The following is a 17572-nucleotide window of genomic DNA, read 5'->3' as shown; positions in this document are numbered from 1 at the left end:
TTCTTTTCTTTTTGAGACGGGGTCTCACTCTGTCGCCCAGGCTGCAGTGCAGTGGCATGATCATGGCTCACTGCAGCCTTGATCTCCCAGACTCAGGTGATCCTCCCACCTTAGCCTCCTGAGTAGCTGAGACTACAGGTGCACACCCCACATCCAGCTAATTTTTTTTTTTTTTTTGTAGAGATGAGGTTTTGCCATGTTGTCCAGGCTGGTCTTGAACAACTGGGGCTCAAGTGATCCACCTGCCTAGGCCTCCCAAAGTGCTGGGATTACAGGCGTGAGCCACCATACCCAGCCACTATGGCTGATTTTCATACTAAACCTGCCACCCAGTGAAAGTAAGTTGTATGCTCTGAATGAGATTCATTCAAAAGACATTAAAGAAATCCAACATTTACATGAATGACAGAATAATGCCCCAGACACTGAAAAACAAAATTAGGGAAATAAAGGATGCAAGATAATTAAGGGATTCTGGGAGGGCCCAGGTGGCTGCTTATTACTTCTCAAATCCTTCAAAAGTGCCATTCCTCTGAGCATTTAATTTTTTTACTTACCAAGAGGTGGATAAAATTATTCAGATTGTAACAAAGCATTGATGAGGAAACTTTTCAAAAGCAGCTAAACAAGTCTATGATCAATGTCTGACTTATGAAACCCATAACCCTGGAAAAACCATTAAAGTGGCCCCTGGAATAACTGCCCCACCATCAGGGCCATTTGAATACCCACAGATGGGCTTCATTAAGTTGCTCACCTCTATGGGTTATCAGTATATACTTATCATAGTCTGTATCTCCTCAGCATGAGTAGAAGCTTTTCCCTGCTGAAAGCACTGGTGCAATTACTATAGCCAAAAAGTTACTAGAGAACAGTTTTCCACTTTGGAGAATTTCCAGCAAAATTTTAAATGATGGAGGGACACACTTCACTAAAAAAGTCATAAAACAAGTCAAAATCTTAAGGCCATTCAAGCATTATGGCATTACCATTGCCCCATTACATCCAATCTTCTGGAAAGGTAGAAAGAAAGAACCAATGGTGCATTAAAATTAGCAAAACTAACTGAAACAGGACTACCCTGGCCTAAAATACTTCCCCCTAGCTCTTATATCAATAAGATCTCTACCTTTTGGAAAACATAAATGAACCCTTTATGAGATTGTCACTGGATAACTTATGCCCTTAATGATAGAACCCCATGTTCATCAACTCTTGTAAACTCTGATATGATCCAATATTGTAAAGCACTAATGCAGTATTCAAAAGCTTATTGCCACCAGGTACAAGGAGCCTTCAGAGGCATTCTTCCCCTCAAGGACATTGTACCCCACACATTGGAACCGGGTGACTGGATATTCCGGGAAAAAAATCAACAGAAAATTGCACTTGAACCTTCCCGGAAGGGACCTTATCAGGTTCTTTTAGCCTCACACACAGCAAGTTGCAACTCATTGAACCTTGGGTTCATGTTTCTTGATGAAAAAGAGCTCCCAATTAGCTGGGCATGATGGTGTGTGCCTGTAATCCCAGCTACTGAGGAGGTTGAGACAAGAGAATCTCTTGAACCTGGGAGGTGGAGGTTGCAGTGAGCCAAGATCGCGCCACTACACTCCCACCTGGGCAACAGAGCGAGACACCATCTGAAAAAAAAAACAAAACTCTCACAAAGTCCTGGACCTGTTAACTTACAGCTGACTTAAAATTAAGGATATCTAGGGAAATGTTTTCCCCAGAAGCAGATGACAACATGAGGTTGACAGCTTCCACTAAAGAACATGGGTCAAGAACCCATTGGATTTTATTTTATTTTGTCAAGATTTTCTATTTCCATTATAATTATTGTAATCCTGCTACTTTGCAAACTAAGACAAAATGATTAAACTCATATTCCTACTCCTGGTTAGAGGCCTTCATCACACAGGCTGAACACTCACTAGAGTCTACTATTAAGCATATAGCCTTCCTTACTAACCAGAGTGATGGTGGTTATATCACCATTTAAATGCTTGGGAAGAATCTCAGTTAATACTAGAACTAGCCCCCATACACACTTGGGTGATAAACTTGGGAAAATGCCTTTGCAAAAAGGTTTGGCATCCTTCTGCTAGCAAATCAAATCATTTAACTAATACTTATGGCCAACTGTTTTGGCATAGGAAAGAAACATTAGAAGCCAAAGTATGGCCCATAAATACTAAAAAATTTGTTACTGGTAACTTCTCTCTACACATAGAAATACTTAATGATGCTGGGCCTGACTTAGGTGAGCTCCCAGATTCCTGTAATCAAACCCTCTGGTTTGATTCAGATGGTAGAGGCTGGACTCATATATAATGAGACAGATATAAAAACAGAAAATGGCAATGACACCCTCATTCACACTATTAAAGAGGTCACTGAAACCATGCATTGGTTTAATAGAAACTCTAAAGGCAAGTTAAATGCCTCTCTAATACCATTATATAAGGTTACCAACAGTTTTGTATACTGATAGATCAAAATTCAGGTCGCATCCGGAAACAGAACCAGTCTTACCTAATTGGTAATGGTACACATGGATTACTTTATCAAGCCATAGAAATGTCTTTTTCTCCTATCCTAGTTTAAACCACGGTCATTCAAACTAGGAATGCACAGATGACAACATGATTAAAAGTAATCGTGATTTTTGTATCGCATCCGGTTTTTTGGTAATGGGATCCACCATAACTTTACATCAGTGACACTGCGTTATTCATTCTTTGTTGTAATAAGATACATGGACAAAGGTTTCCTACCCGAATGATCTAGATGCTATGGTACAGGATATCTCTCACCCCAAATAACCAAATATGACTTTTTTATTTTATTTTATTTATTTATTTATTTATTTATTTATTTTTGAGACAGGGTCTTGCTCTGTTGCCCAGGCCAGAGTGCAGTAGTGCAATCTCGACTCACTGCAACCTCCACCTGCCCAGTTCAAGTGATTCTCCTGCCTCAGCCTCCCAAGCAGCTGGGACTACAGGCCCGCCCCACCACACCCAGCTAATTTTTGTATTTTTGGTAGAGATGGAGTTTCACCATATTGGCGAGGCTGTTCTTGAACTCCTGACCTCGTGATCCACCCACCTTGGCCTCCCAAAGTGCTGGGATTACAGGCGTGAGCCACCGTGCCTGGCCGACTTTTTAAATACTAGTCAAGTTACTAACTTGGGATCATTTGTACATAAAGTAATCTCCCACTAAAAAAATTTTTATGAGCTTTGAAATCCAGTTATACGCATGAGCTCTGGATTTCATCCTTTTGTTGGAGTACTCTTCCTTCAACTAGGAGTCTCTGAACTAGAAAAATCACTTATCAGTATTTCTATAACTCTCAAAAAGAGTTTTAATGATATCTTAATTTACTTTCAAGTAATAGAATCCGTGAGTAGTTTAGCTTTAGCTGTACTCTAGAATAGGAGAGTTTGTGATACCCTAACTGCTCAAGGAGGAGCTTGTGCTCCTATCAAAGAAAAAAAATGCTGTTTCTCTATTAATAAGTCAGGAATTATAGCCCAAAATCTTAGAGATTTTGATCCTTTAGATCAGACCCAAATATTACAACATTTTGGAAAGGCACAATCAGTTGATGTATTTAACTGGTTAAATCTTGGCTCTTGGGGAGTTTGGCTTTGGGATATTTTTCAAACCTCAAATAGGAAGTGTTATCCTCCTATTAGTCATATTCATAATATTCCTTGAACCTTATATTCTCCCAAGAGTCTTAAATGCTTGTTAGCAGCCACTGACTCAACATGTGATCTTCACGAAGACTGAACATCAAAAACTACATGAACAAGGATCATCAGAAGAACCCACTGAGATTCTAGTTTGCAACCTACACATGCCTATGGAAGGAAAAACAACATGGGGTGACCGAGAGTAATCCTAAATAGCTGGCCTCACTCTGAATCCAACTGAAAGAATGACCAAAAGGGGGGAATTACTAAAGAAAATTCAAATGGAGGCTACAGTTTGGATATACCCCTAAGCCAATTGCCCATAGCCACATAACAGAAATTTAAGCTATCCTAATTTCCCTCAAAATGCCAGCTCTAAAAAGAAAGGAAATTTAAGCCATTCTTTCTTGTCAGCATGCTTTAATAAAATAGAACCAATCAGCTATAGGCAAACAAGTTTATACAGCTTTTCTTGCCATAAAAAGAATGAATGTTTATAATAATGTCTGAAAAATCACCTAAACACATGTTGAAGATGGTAAGACAGACTTTATTCAAGGAGAGCCATGGTGACAGATATAGGGACCACTGCAATGGGGTCTCACAGTGGGGGAAGAGAGACTGGACTCAACTCCAACCTCAGCAATGACAAGTGGAAATTTAAAACCATGGAGCTGGCTGGGCACAGTGGCCCAGGCCTGTAATACCAGCACTCTGGGAGGCTGAGATGGGAGGAGGATCACTTGAGTACGGCCTGAGCAACATAAAGAGAACCTGTCTCTACTAAATCAATATGTAAATAAATAAACAAAGAAGCAGGGTGGGAATCAGTGCATGGGAAATTATTCAGAGGAAACATCAAGGATAAGGGGTTTCTGGCTAACCTGACTTGATAGGATTGTTGCTGAAGGCAGGCCAGGGTGATAAGATATCAAGGGTAGTCAGATACCAAGCATGGAGAATTTTCCCTAAACTGACTTAGCAGGATTTTTGCTCAAACTGGATTCTACAAGGACAGAGAGGTAAACCCAAGATCTGGCCGAATTAAGCACAGAAGCCTGACTAAAGTTTTGGTCAAAGGAGAAAGTCTTTGTCAATAACCATTCACAGTAAAGTTCAACACACTCCCTCATTTATGCCTTACAAGCTGTACTGTAATTGCTGTGAGCCAAGCTTCTTACCACTTTCAGTTTGAAGTTCATAAACTGTCTTTTTTATGCACAGTAAACCTAAATTTTTAATTTGATCTGATTTTATTTTTGATAAAATATGCCCCCAGAAATATGATACTGTTCCTTTTTTCCCAAATCCCACTTTCTTTGTTCAAAGCCAAGTGAAAATGACTCTTTTTTCCCTTTAGAAAATCAAAACGGGATGGGCACGGTGGCTCATGTCTGTAATCCCAGCACTTTGGGAGGCCGAGGCGGGTGGATCACAAGGTCAGAAGTTCAAGACCAGCCTGGCCAAGATGGTGAAACCCCATCTCTACTAAAAATACAAAAATTAGCTGGGTGTGGCGGCAGGTGCCTATAATCCCAGCTACTCGGTAGGCTGAGGCAGAGAATTGCTTGAACCCGGGAGGCGGGGGTCGCACTGAGCCGAGATCGCACCACTGCACTCCATCCTGGGCGACAGAGTGAGAACCCACCTCAAAAAAAAAAAAAAAAGAAAAGAAAAAAGAAAATCAAAACAAAACCACTCAAGGAATCCAGAGCCTTCTCAGCTTGGTATAGAATGATATTTGAGACATGAGGTAGGTGAATTAGGTCTAGTATCAGTTGGCTCGGCAAGACCCAAGGTTTGATGTTTCCATTTATCTTTGCTTTGCACCAGAAAGAAAGCACACTAAAGTTATAGTGTTACTGCTCATAAGGAGAAAAATACTAATAAACCAGAAACTATTGTCAATAAGCTATGATCCCAGTAGCAGGTTATCCTAAAGGGAAATCTGAGTGGGGCACCTCGATGGCTTCCACAGTCCACCTCTTGTTTGTGCACTGATCAATGTCCCCATATATGTTCTGGAAGCAGATTTTTTCATGGCTCCTGTAGGCTCCTTTTCTAAGGGGAAACTTGGAGAAGAGTGTGATGAACTATAGCTTTCCAATACTGCAGTTTGTCTCAGGCAACAACTGGTACTCACTATTTCCCTCCACTATCCATTCCAAGTTTCTCTCACCCTCTGCAGGTCATTATCATGAATCAGATAAGTCTAGCATGTTCAACTGAGTATATGCCCCAATATTAGGGACATACTTTCTAATAATATGTCCATGAGGAAGACAATGTGAAATGTTCCTTCCAGGGCTAGGACTAGACAAGGACCCTATCTTACATGTCTATTTAAAAAATTTGGATCATGCTCTCTTAATTTCTAAACAATTGTGGTTTTAATATTTTTGAACAAAATAACTATAGTGAATCTGGGAATATTTTGTTGACTAGATCCTAAGAGGCCACTGTATTGGAAAGAATTTTTGACTGATTACTAGATATTTACTTTTTTCTATGGTTCTAACATTATGTAATTTTTTTTCACTATTAGAAAATTAAGCTGCTGGCTGGGCGCAGTGGCTCACGCCTGTAATCCCAGCACTTTGGGAGGCCGAGGTGGGCAGATCACTTAAGGTCAGGAGTTCGAGACCAGCCTGGCCAACATGGCAAAACGCCTTCTCTACTAAAGATACAAAAAAAAAATTAGCCAGGCATGGTGGCATGCACCTGTAATCCCAGCTACTTGGGAGGCTGAGGCAGGAGAATCGCTTGAACCCGGGAGGCAGAGGTTGCAATGAGCCGAGATCAAGCCATTGCACTCCAGCCTGGGCAACAGGGTGAGACGCTGTCTCAAAAAATAAAAAATAAAATAAAATTTAAAAAAGAAAAAAGCTGCTTTGCACAAGAAGATTGTATTCCGAAGTGAAACAACTGACATGCCATACTTTTGTAAAAGGGGTTCTTATATTCTTATTACTAATTTTCTTTAATAGTCCTGTGTATTTAAATTACTGAGTTCCCTCAGGCCACTTACTTCAACTGTCTGGATTTCAGTTCCTTAATTACACAATTATAAACTATTATGCCATGAATTAAACAGAAATATTATTTATTGTAACTAAGTTTTTAAAATCTATGAAGACAAATTGGTTTTTTGTTAATTTGTTTGTTTGTTTAATTTATAGAGACAAGGTCTCTCACCATGTTGTCCAGGCTGGTTTTGAACTCTTGGACTGAAGTGATCTGCCCACCTGGTTCTCCCAAAGTGCTGGGATTATAGGCATGAGCCACTGTGTCCAGAAAGGACTAACTGTTAATGTCAGTTGAGTGCTTGGAATTTTTTGGCTCACACAAAAATGGTGTAATATCTTTCTTTTTTGTTTGTTTTTCTGTTTTCTGTAGGCACATGCCACTGCATCTGGATAGGCTTTTTTTGGTAAAGAATGTAACACTTAAGGCCGGGTGTGGTGTAATCCCTGTAATCCCAGCACTTTGGGAGGCTGAGGCAGGAGGATCACTTGAGGTCAGGAGTTCGAGACCAGCCTGGACAACATGGAGAAACCACCCCCGTCTCTACTAAAAATACAAAAATTAGCCGGGCGTGGTGGCAGTTGCCTGTAATCCCAGCTCGGGAGGCTGAGGCAGGAGAATCGCTTGAACCCAGGAGGTGGAGGTGGCAGTGAGCTGAGATCACGCCACTGCACTCCAGCCTGGGCGACAGAGGGAGACTCTGTCTCCAAAAAAAAAAAAAGAATGTAACAGTTAGACTTGGCCAGGTGTCGTGGCTCACATCTGTAATCCCAGCACTTTGGGATGGTGCAGTAGGACCCTTGAACCCAGAAGTTCGAGACCAGCCTGGGTAATATGGCAGGACTGTGTCTCTACAAAGAATTTAAAAATTAGCCAGGCATGGTGGCATGCACCTGTAGACCCAGCTACTCAGGAGGCTGAGGCCAGAGGATTCCTTGAGCCCAGAAGGTTGAGGCTACCGTGAACTGTGTTTGCACCACTGCACTCTAGCCTGGGTGACAAAGCAAGACCCTGTCTCAAAAAAACGAAAAAAAAAATTAGCCTTTCAACATGTCTTTGGGCAGTCTGCATAAATGGCTGAAATCACTTAGAGGGAAATGAAAGCCACAACTTTTTTTTTTGAGGGGTGGCGGGGTGGGAACAAAGTCTTGTCTGTCACCCAGGCTGGAGTGCCGTGGCAAAATTTTGTCTCACCACAGCCTCTGCCTCCTGAGTTCAAGCAATTGTTATGTCTCAGGTCCTGAGTAGCTGGGACTGCAGGCACACGCCACCATGCCTGAAAGCCACAACTTTTGACTAGCAACGTAAAACATTGTTTTAATCAGAACAGACTGGATAATATATTTTTTTAAATTTTCTTTCTTCTTCTTCTTTTTTTTTTTTTTTTTTGAGACAAAGTTGCACTTTGTCACCCAGGCTGGGGTGCAATGGCAGAATCTCAGCTCACTGCAAACTCTGCCTCCCAGCTTCAAGTGATTCTCCTGTCTCAGCCTCCCAAGTAACTAGGACTACAGGCATGCGCCACCATTCCCAGCTAATTTTTGTATTTTTAGTAGAGAGTTGAGGTCGAACTCCTGATCTCAAATGATCCACCTGCTTCGGCCTCCCAAAGTGTTGGGATTACAGGCATAAGCCACCACACCTGGCCTTAATTTTCTTTATACTATTGTGAAAATAATTTCAAAACCTAAAAGTAATTAGAATTTCTCACAGACACTATATAAGTATTTTAGAATCATTAGCAATTAGAACCATTAAAATATATGCAAGATAAATTGTACAATATATCAAAGTAACCAAATAGCTGAAAAGGGGAAGTTCTTCTTTATAGGATAATTCTAGCTAATAATTGCTGAATAAATAATAGAATTTTTAAAATCATGATTTTGCAACACCTAATGAAATAATGGATCTAGACAGTGATTATCAATAAATGCTGAAACCATTAAGATAAAGTTTGAATGGATTTTTTTAGAGACAGGTGTCTCATTATGTTGTCCAGGATGGCCTTGAACTCCTAGACTCAAGCAATCCTTCTGGCTCAGCCTCCCAGTTAGCTGTGATTATAGGCACATGCTGCTGTGCCCCTGAATGGGGAACTTTATAATGGACCTATCCACATGAAAAAGACTGAAAACTAGCATCATTAGAAGTAAGACAGCCCTGGTATCCCAGTTGAGACCCTGGAACAGAAAAAGGATATTGGGTAAAATTGAAGGAAATCTGAATAAACGATGAACTTTAATTAATTATAATGTATCACTGTTGGTTCATTAATTATAACAAATGTGCCACACTAATGCAAAATGTTAATAATCGAGTAGGGGTAAAGGATAGTACAGGAATTCTGTATTATCCACTCAGTTTTCCTGTAAATCTAAAATTATTCTAAAAATTAAATATTAATTTTAAAAAGTTAGAAAACTAGACATTATGTTCCTAATGAAATAGGAAGCGCATAGAGTCACATGGGAAGTATTCCTTTCAAAAAGATTGACCCTTAATCTAATCAAGCATCTAGATCAAATGACTAGTTTAAAGGAAATGTGGGTTGGGCGAAGTGGCTCACACCTGTAATCCCAGCACTTTGGGAGGCCAAGGAGGGTGGATCACCTGAGGTCAGGACTTCGAGACCAGCCTGGCCAACATGGAGAAACCCCGTCTCTACTAAAAATAATTTGGGTGTGGTGGGGGGCGCCTGTAATCCCAGCTACTCAGGAGGCCAAGTCAGGAGAATTCCTTGAACCCAGGAGGCAGAGGTTGCAGTGGGCCGAGATCAAGCCATTGCATTCCAGCCTGGGTGACAAGAGTGAAACTCAGCCTTAAAATTAAATAAATAAATAAATAAATAAAGGAAATGTGGTGGATAGATGACTATGTTCAACAATACCTCAAGAATGCAATTAAGCAAATCCAGAATGCAGGATTTTTACAAATGACCCAGTTTCCTAAATAAATAAATGGCGTGAAAAAATTAGGAGGGGAGGCACTGTAAGAGCTTAAGAGATATATCAACCTAATGCAATGTGTTAACCTTGCCTGAATCCTGATTTAAAGAAATCAACCAGGGCTGAGTGCAGTGGTTCATGCCTGTAATCCAAGCACTTTGGGAGGCCAAGGGGGAGGATCACTTAAGCCCAGGAGTTCAAGACTAGCCTGGACAACATAGCAAGACCTTGTCTCTATGAAATAAATAAATAGTTTTTAAAGAAGAAAGAAATAAACTGCAAAAAGATACCTGGGAAAGTTTGAACACAGACAAGGGATTAAATAATATAAAAGAATTGAGCCAGGCATGGTGGCTCACACCTGTAATTCCAATGCTTTGGGAGGCTGAGGCAGGAGGATCATTTGAGACCAGGAATGCAAAGTCATACTGAGCTATGATTATGCCACTGCACTTTAGCCTGGACAACAGAGTGACACCCTCTAAAAACGATAATAATATTAATCAATGTTAATTTTTAGGTGTGATAATGCCATTGTGGTGTTTTGTTTTGTTTTGTTTCGAGACGGTCTCACTCTGTCGCCCAGCCTGGAGTGCAATAGTGAGATCTTGGCTCACTGCAACCTCTGCATCCCAGGTTCAAGCAATTCTCCTGCCTCAGCCTCCTGAGTAACTGGGATTACAGGTGCACGCCACCACGCCCAGCCAATTTTTCTATTTTTAGTAGAGACAGTTTCACCATGTTGGCCAGGCTGGTCTCGAACCCCTGACCTCAGGTAATCCACCTGCTTCGGCCTCCCAAAGTGCTGGGATTACAGGCATGAGCCACTGCGCCCGGCTGTGGTTATGGTTTTTAAAAAGACTTTATTGGTTAGACATATATCTGAAGTATTGAAAGTAGAAAAGAAATTGTTCATATTTTTTCCATATGTAAAAAGAGAAAAATTAGACCCCATCTCATAGTATACACAACAATAAATCCCAACTATATTAAAGACATAAAATAAAAACTTTTATCCTGAAGAAGTTATTATAAAATACATGAATGAACCAGGCACAGTGACTCACGCCTGTAATCCCAGCACTTTGGGAGGCCGAGGTGGGTGGATCTCTTGAGGTTAGGAGTTCGAGACTACCCTGGCCAACATGGTGAAACCCTGTCTCTATTAAAAATTTTAAAAAAATTATCCAGGCGTAGTGGTGCACATCTGCAATCCCAGCTACTCAGGAGGCTGAGTCAGGAGAATCGCTTGAACCCAGGAGGTGGAGGCTGCAGTGAGCCAAGATTGTGCCATTGCACTCCAGCCTGGGTGACAGTGAGACTCCATCTCAAAAAAAAATAAATAAAATAATATAATAAAATAAATAAACTACATGAATGGACAAACCGTTTCTATGTAGACACGTGCTATGGTTTGAATGTGCTTACTAAAAAGCATATGTTGGAAATTTAATCCTGATGCAAGAGTGTTGGGAGGTGGGGCCTAGTGGGAAGAGTTTATGTCATAGGGGCTCCACTCTCATAGATGGATTAATGCCAATAATAGAAGGGCTTGAGGCTTTGAGTTTGATCTCTTGTGCTCTGTCTCATGGGCATGCTCTCTTGCCCTTCTGCCTTCCACCACAGGATAGCTCAGTGAGAAGGCCCTGACCAGATATAGGCACCTTGTTATTGGACTTCCCAGTCTCCAGAGCTGTGAGAAATAAATTTCTTTATAAATTACCCAGTCTGTGATATTCTGTTATAGCAACATGAAATGGACTAGAAAATTGGTACTGAGAGTGGAGTTGTGGCTGTAACAAATACCTGAAAATATAGAAGTGACTTTGGGGCTGGGCACAGTGGCTCACGCCTGTAATCCCAGCACTTTGGGAGGCAGAAGCAGGCAGATCACGAGGTCAGGGGATGGAGAGCATCCTGGCTAACACGGTGAAATCCCGTCTCTACTAAAAATACAAAAACTTAGCCGGGTGTGGTGGCGGGCACCTATAGTCCCAGCTACTCGGAGAGGCTGAGGCAGGAAAATGGCGTGAACCCGGGAGGCGGAGCTTGCAGTGAGCTGAGACCACACTGCTGCACTCCAGCCTGGGTGACAGAGCAAGACTCCATCTCAAAAAAAAAAAAAAAGAAAAAAAAGATGTGACTTTGGAACTAGATAATGGGTAGAAACTGGGAGAATGTGGAGGACCAGAATAGAAAAAGCCTGGATTGCTGTGAATAGAGTGTTAAGGGCAATTCTAGTGAGGGCTCACAAGAAAATAATGTGGCAGGCCAGGTCTCACTAATGCAGGCCTCCATAACAATTTTTTCAGTACTGACTGAGTGGTTAAGTTAAATATTAAAAGCTAAAAAAAGCCAGTGCCCTTATACAAAGCCTGGAAGGTAGCAAAAGCCCACCAAGAGTTTTGCCTAGGCTTTTTCTGGGCCTTAAAGCATGACAAAATAATGAAGGAGTTTTTAACAGGACTCGTTTAGGATTAAACAAGTTTTATTGGGGGTCTGAAGAAACTCCCCAGGCCTCCACAAACAAGCTTTTTGTTTGTTTGTTTGTGTTTTTTTTTTGAGACGGAGTCTCACTCTGTCACCCAGGCTGGAGTGCAGTGGCACGATCTCGGGCTCACTGCAACCTCTGCCTCCTGGGTCCAAGCGATTCTCCTGCCTCAGCCTCTCGAGTAGCTGGCGTTACAGGCGCATGCTACCATGCCCGGCTAATTTTTTGTATTTTTAGTAGAGACGAGGTTTCACCGTGTTAGCCAGGATGGTCTCGAACACCTGGCCTCAAGTGATCCACGTGCCTCGACCTCCCAAAGTGCTGGGATTACAGGCGTGAGCCACCACGCCCGGCCACAAACAAGTTTATTGGAGGTCTGAAGGAACTCCCCAAACCTCCATGATTTAGCAGAAGACAAGATAAGGGTAATCACCCCAGCACCTAGACCCATTTAGATTAAGTAAATTTACTGAGGCTCCAGAAGGTCTTCAGGACTCAGACCTTAGTTATAGATTAAAGGAATTTACTAGGCCAGGCACAGTGGCTCACATCTGTAATCCCAGCACTTTGGGAGGCTGAGGCGGATGAATCACCTGAGGTCAGGAATTCGAAACCAGCCTGACCAACAGGGTGAAACCCCGTCTCTACTAAAAATACAAAATTAGCCAGGTGTGGTGGCATGTGCCTATAATCCCAGCTACTCAGCAGGCTGAGGTAGGAGAATCAGTTGAACCCGGGAGGGGAAGAGGTTGCAGTGAGCCGAAATTGTGCCACTGCACTCTAGTCTAGACAATAAGAGTGAAACTCTGCCTCAAAAAAAAAAAAAGAAGTTACTTATCTTTTTAGATGAATGCACCCTTATGCATAGACACATAGCTTAGAAGGTATATAAGCTCTAAAAAAAACTTTGTAATTTTGGCCAGGCGTGGTGGCTCACACTTGTAATCCCAGCACTTTGGGAGGCTGAGGAGGGCGGATCACCTGAAGCCAGGAGTTTGAGACCAGCCTGCCAACTTGGCGAAACCCCATCTCTACTAAAAATACAAAAAAAATTGGCTGGGCATGGTGGCGGGTGACTGTAATCCTAGCTACTTGGGAAGCTGAGGCAGGAGAATCACTTGAACCTGGGAGGTGGAGGTTGCAGTGAGCGGGGATCACGCCGTTGCACTCCAGCCTGGGTGATAAGAGTGAAACTCCGTCTCAAAGAAAAAAAAATAAAGTTTGTAATTTTGAGTTGGTCTGGTGATCATTTCCAGGCCTTCTCCCTGTACTCAGTTATAGAAATAAACTCTCTTCCTCCCAGTTCATTTGCATCTTGTAATTGGGCTGCAAAAAATAGCAGCCCAACCCTTAGTTTGGTCCAGAAACAATAAGAAATGTAGAGAAACTGTGAAACTTTTGAGAGATTACTTAAGTGATCACGATCAAAATATTTCTAGAAATATGGACAATAAAGACCATTTTGATGATGTCTCCGATGGAAATGAAGAAAAAACTACTGAAAACTGGAGTAAAGGCTATTTTTGATACACAATTGCAAAGAACTTAGCAGAATGGTGTCCATGTCCTGGGACTTTGTGGAAAGCAGAACTTATGAGCAATGAACTAGGACATCTGGCAGAAGACATATCTAAGCAGCAAAGCGGTCAAAGTGTCACATACCTTCTTTTGGCTGCTTCTAGTAAAATGAGAGAAGAGAAAAATGATTTAAAGATGAAATCTATAATTAAAAGGGGAATAAATAGTTAAAAAATTTCATCCTGGCATGGAACAGTGTTAGGGAGAGAATGCTAAGGGTGTGACCTTTTGCTAAAGAGATTAATATGGATAGAAGGAAACAAACTTCTATTCATCAATACAATGGGAGAATGATCCCAAAGGTATTTCAGAGACCTTAGAGGCATCCTGGGACCTTAAGGGCAAGGTTTCTAGAGAGGTGCTTGTGGAACCTCGGCATTCACTCAGTGAAAAGGCCCTTGCCAGATGCGGGCACCTTGATATTGAACTTTCCAGCCTCCAGAACTGTGAGAAATATATATATATATAATATAAATTGACAGGCTGAGGCAGGTGGATCACTTGAAGCCAAGAGTTTGAGACCAGCCTGGCCAACATGGCGAAATCCCTTCTCTACTAAAAATAAAAAAAAATTTGCTGGGCATGGTGGCACACACTTGTAGTCCCAGATACTCAGGAGGCTGAGGCACAAGAATCTCTTGAGCCCAGGAGGTGGAGGTTGCAGTGAGCCGAAATGGTGCCACTGCACTTCAGCCTGGGTGACAGAGTGAGACTTTGTCTCAAAAAAAAAAAAAAAAAAATTGCCTAGCCTGTGATATTTTGTTATATAACACAAAATGGACTAAAACAATACCCTAGAGAAAATTTAGCATATGTGCATTGCAGCACTTTTTATATCACAAATTGGAGGCCAGACACGATGGCTCATGCCTGTAATCCCAGTGCTTTGGGAGGCTGAGGTAGGAGGACCATTTGAGGCCAGGAGTTTGAGGCTAGCCTGGGCAACAATCAAGGCGCCATCTCTACAAAGAAATTTTGAAATTCACTGAGCATGATGTGTACCTGAACTTGGGAGGCTGAGGTAGGAGGATTGCCTGAGCCCAGGAAGTTGAGGCTATAGAGATCATGCCACTGCCCTGTAGCCTGGGTGACAGAGTGAGATCTTGTCTCAAAAAAAAAAAAAAAAAATTTTGGAACAACTGATGCACCAGTAGAAGAATACAGTGACTGTGATTTATTCATACAACAGAAATCTATAAAGCACTAAATGTAACAATATAGAGAAGTCTCTACTAAAATATGTATTTTAAAAAGTAAATTCAAAAACGTGTAATATGCCAGTTAAATAAACTTTAAAAACAAAAAATATATACTATTTTATTAATGGATATACATGAAGTAGAAGTAGAAAAACAAATGTGGAAAGAATACATACCACCTCGAAGTTAGAAATTATCATGAGAAAGAAAGAGAAAGAGGAAAAAGGATGAAGGGACAGGGCTTTAACTTATCTAGAACTTTTTATTTATTAAAAAATATCAAAGCAAATGAAATCTGTATGGTGAATATCTAGATGTCAGTTATATTATTTTCTGTATACTTGATATATTTTATCATGCAAAAAATAATAATAGTAAGGAATGCTCAAAGCAAAAGTGAAAAAAAGAACACACATACAAATCTTTTCCCATAAATCTGCTTGACATGGTAGGATGACGACCCTGAAAGATGATCCAGGATCATAAATGGTCTAGAATAGTAACAAGTATCAAATATAGGATGGTAAACTGAATGGTTGTGCATCTCACTCAACAAACTTGGAAAAACAAGAAATGATACATTAGTTTTTAAAATAAAATTAAAATCATAAAGAGATTCAGTATGAAAAAAAATTAAAGTCAGCCCCATTCTGAAAGCTGGTAGGCAATTTAGTCCTGTTGTCTGTTGGTGCCCCTCCCATATTACCTCAGAAGCTGCATTGATTATGCCTCCTTTCTTAACTACCTTCCTCTCCCTGTCTTACTTTCTCCATTTCCCTAATCTCCCAGTTAACCTACTTGCACTCTCATCTTTGTCTCCAGGTTTGCTTATAGGGGAACCCAAATGATGGCAATTAAGTAGTAGGGCATCCTCACCTCAACTCAACCCCTTTATTCATAAATATGAGACGTTTAATCCGGATGGGCTCCTCAGGTTTACATATAGAACACATACCAACAAGATGTTACAGTAATAACTCTAGGATCAAAGGTGGACATGGTATTATGATACAGCTTATGGGTGTGTCATACTTCACTAGTCTTGAGTCTTGAGCTCTCATTCAGATGTTTGGGAAATGTCTTTACAGGATAGCCGGGATGCTGGTCAGATCATATCAGAATGAAGTTTTATTAAAAATAAAAGAAATAGGGCCAGGGTGGATGGTGGGTGGGATGAAGGCAACCTTGGAGCAGCACTTGGAAGACGCAATGAAGAATCCCTCCATTGTTGGAGTCCCGTGCACAGATTCACAAGGACTTAATCTGGGTTGGCGTGGGACCCTGTCAGATGAGCATGCTGGAGTGATATCTGTTCCATCCCAGCAAGCAGTTAAGCTAACGTTACTCTGACCCCACTGATATTCCTGTGGTATGTCTAGAATCAGATAATGGGAACATTATGATCCAGAAACATGATGGCATAGTGGCAGTGCACAAAATGGCCTCTTGATGTCTTGTATCTGTTCTTCAGCAGCCTGTCACAAGAACTCGATCCTACCTATGCTAATTACCTTACAGAACTACTAAAGTTCCAGTAGTTAGGCCATTCATTTAATGTGCATTGGGCAGTTTTCTATTTATTTAAATTGCTTTTTAACACTCTATGGACTGACTCTCAAGATATTAGTAAGAAAGGATCATGTTTTGAAGCAGCAAGTCCAGGTCACTTTGTATATAGAATTTTGCTATATTCAATAAATCTGTTTGGAGGAAAAAAATAATAAAATAAATAAATAAAAGAAATAACAAGCATTAGGTGCTAGTTTTGTAGCTTCTCCTCTGCTCCTTTTATTTTTGGACTTCTCAATTCACATGATTTTGGATTCTTTGGGTTAGTATCAGTATCATTGTGTATCATTATGGATTCCTCTCAATTTAATAGAAAATTACTAAATGCTCATTATGTGCAAAATATTTTCCTAGGGCTCTAGCCTCTTCAAAACTTGGTTTATTTCTATACTAAAGGATTTAGTTACAATACTAACTATACACACATAGAGACTCCAACCCTTCCATGCTCTATTTCTTCACAAGAGTATTAAATATTTATTTTCCAATAGAATAGGACTACTTGACCAGGGGCTGGCAAATCACCTCCATTTGTTCCTCTGCTTACCAGCATAAGATATGATGAGTCCACTTGCTCTAGTTTCCCAGTGAGAAGTAATGAATATAACTCCACAGCCTGGATAATGCTTTATTCTCAGCAGCAATTAAAGTACAGCCATATCCCCTGGGAAGCTGCCTTCCTGCCTCCTGAATCAGTTAAAGGATGGAGAATTGGAGCTCAAAACGCTTGCTCCTGCTAATTCTAAATCTCATTTTAAAACAATAAGGCTAAGGTGTCATAGTACTATGATATGTTTTAATTTTTTTATTTTAATATAAAAATAATATACGCATATGGTAACATTTTAAAATAATATTACAAGGTATAAAATAAAGTATCTCTATTTCTTAATTTATCAACTTTAAACAATATCTATTGATAGCTACTTGTGAAAGATATGACACTTGGCACTCTTAAATTACTTCTCACTTTTCCTTATCACCTCTTCCCTTCAGTTTTTCTTGTTTTGTTCTTCTAGTGGCTACCTTTGTTAACTTTAAATTATATACTCAGCC

General features: G+C 40.7%; 1 pseudogene; it reads left to right on the top strand.

The window, feature by feature from the left end:
* Positions 1 to 16104: 16104 nt before the first annotated feature.
* On the top strand, positions 16105 to 16484 carry LOC129481036 (ragulator complex protein LAMTOR5-like; annotated as a pseudogene).
* Positions 16485 to 17572: the final 1088 nt, after the last annotated feature.

This window comes from Symphalangus syndactylus, chromosome 4 (assembly GCF_028878055.3).
Source record: "Symphalangus syndactylus isolate Jambi chromosome 4, NHGRI_mSymSyn1-v2.1_pri, whole genome shotgun sequence".
Taxonomy (NCBI): domain Eukaryota; kingdom Metazoa; phylum Chordata; class Mammalia; order Primates; family Hylobatidae; genus Symphalangus; species Symphalangus syndactylus.
This window is presented reverse-complemented; position numbering and strand designations above follow the sequence as displayed.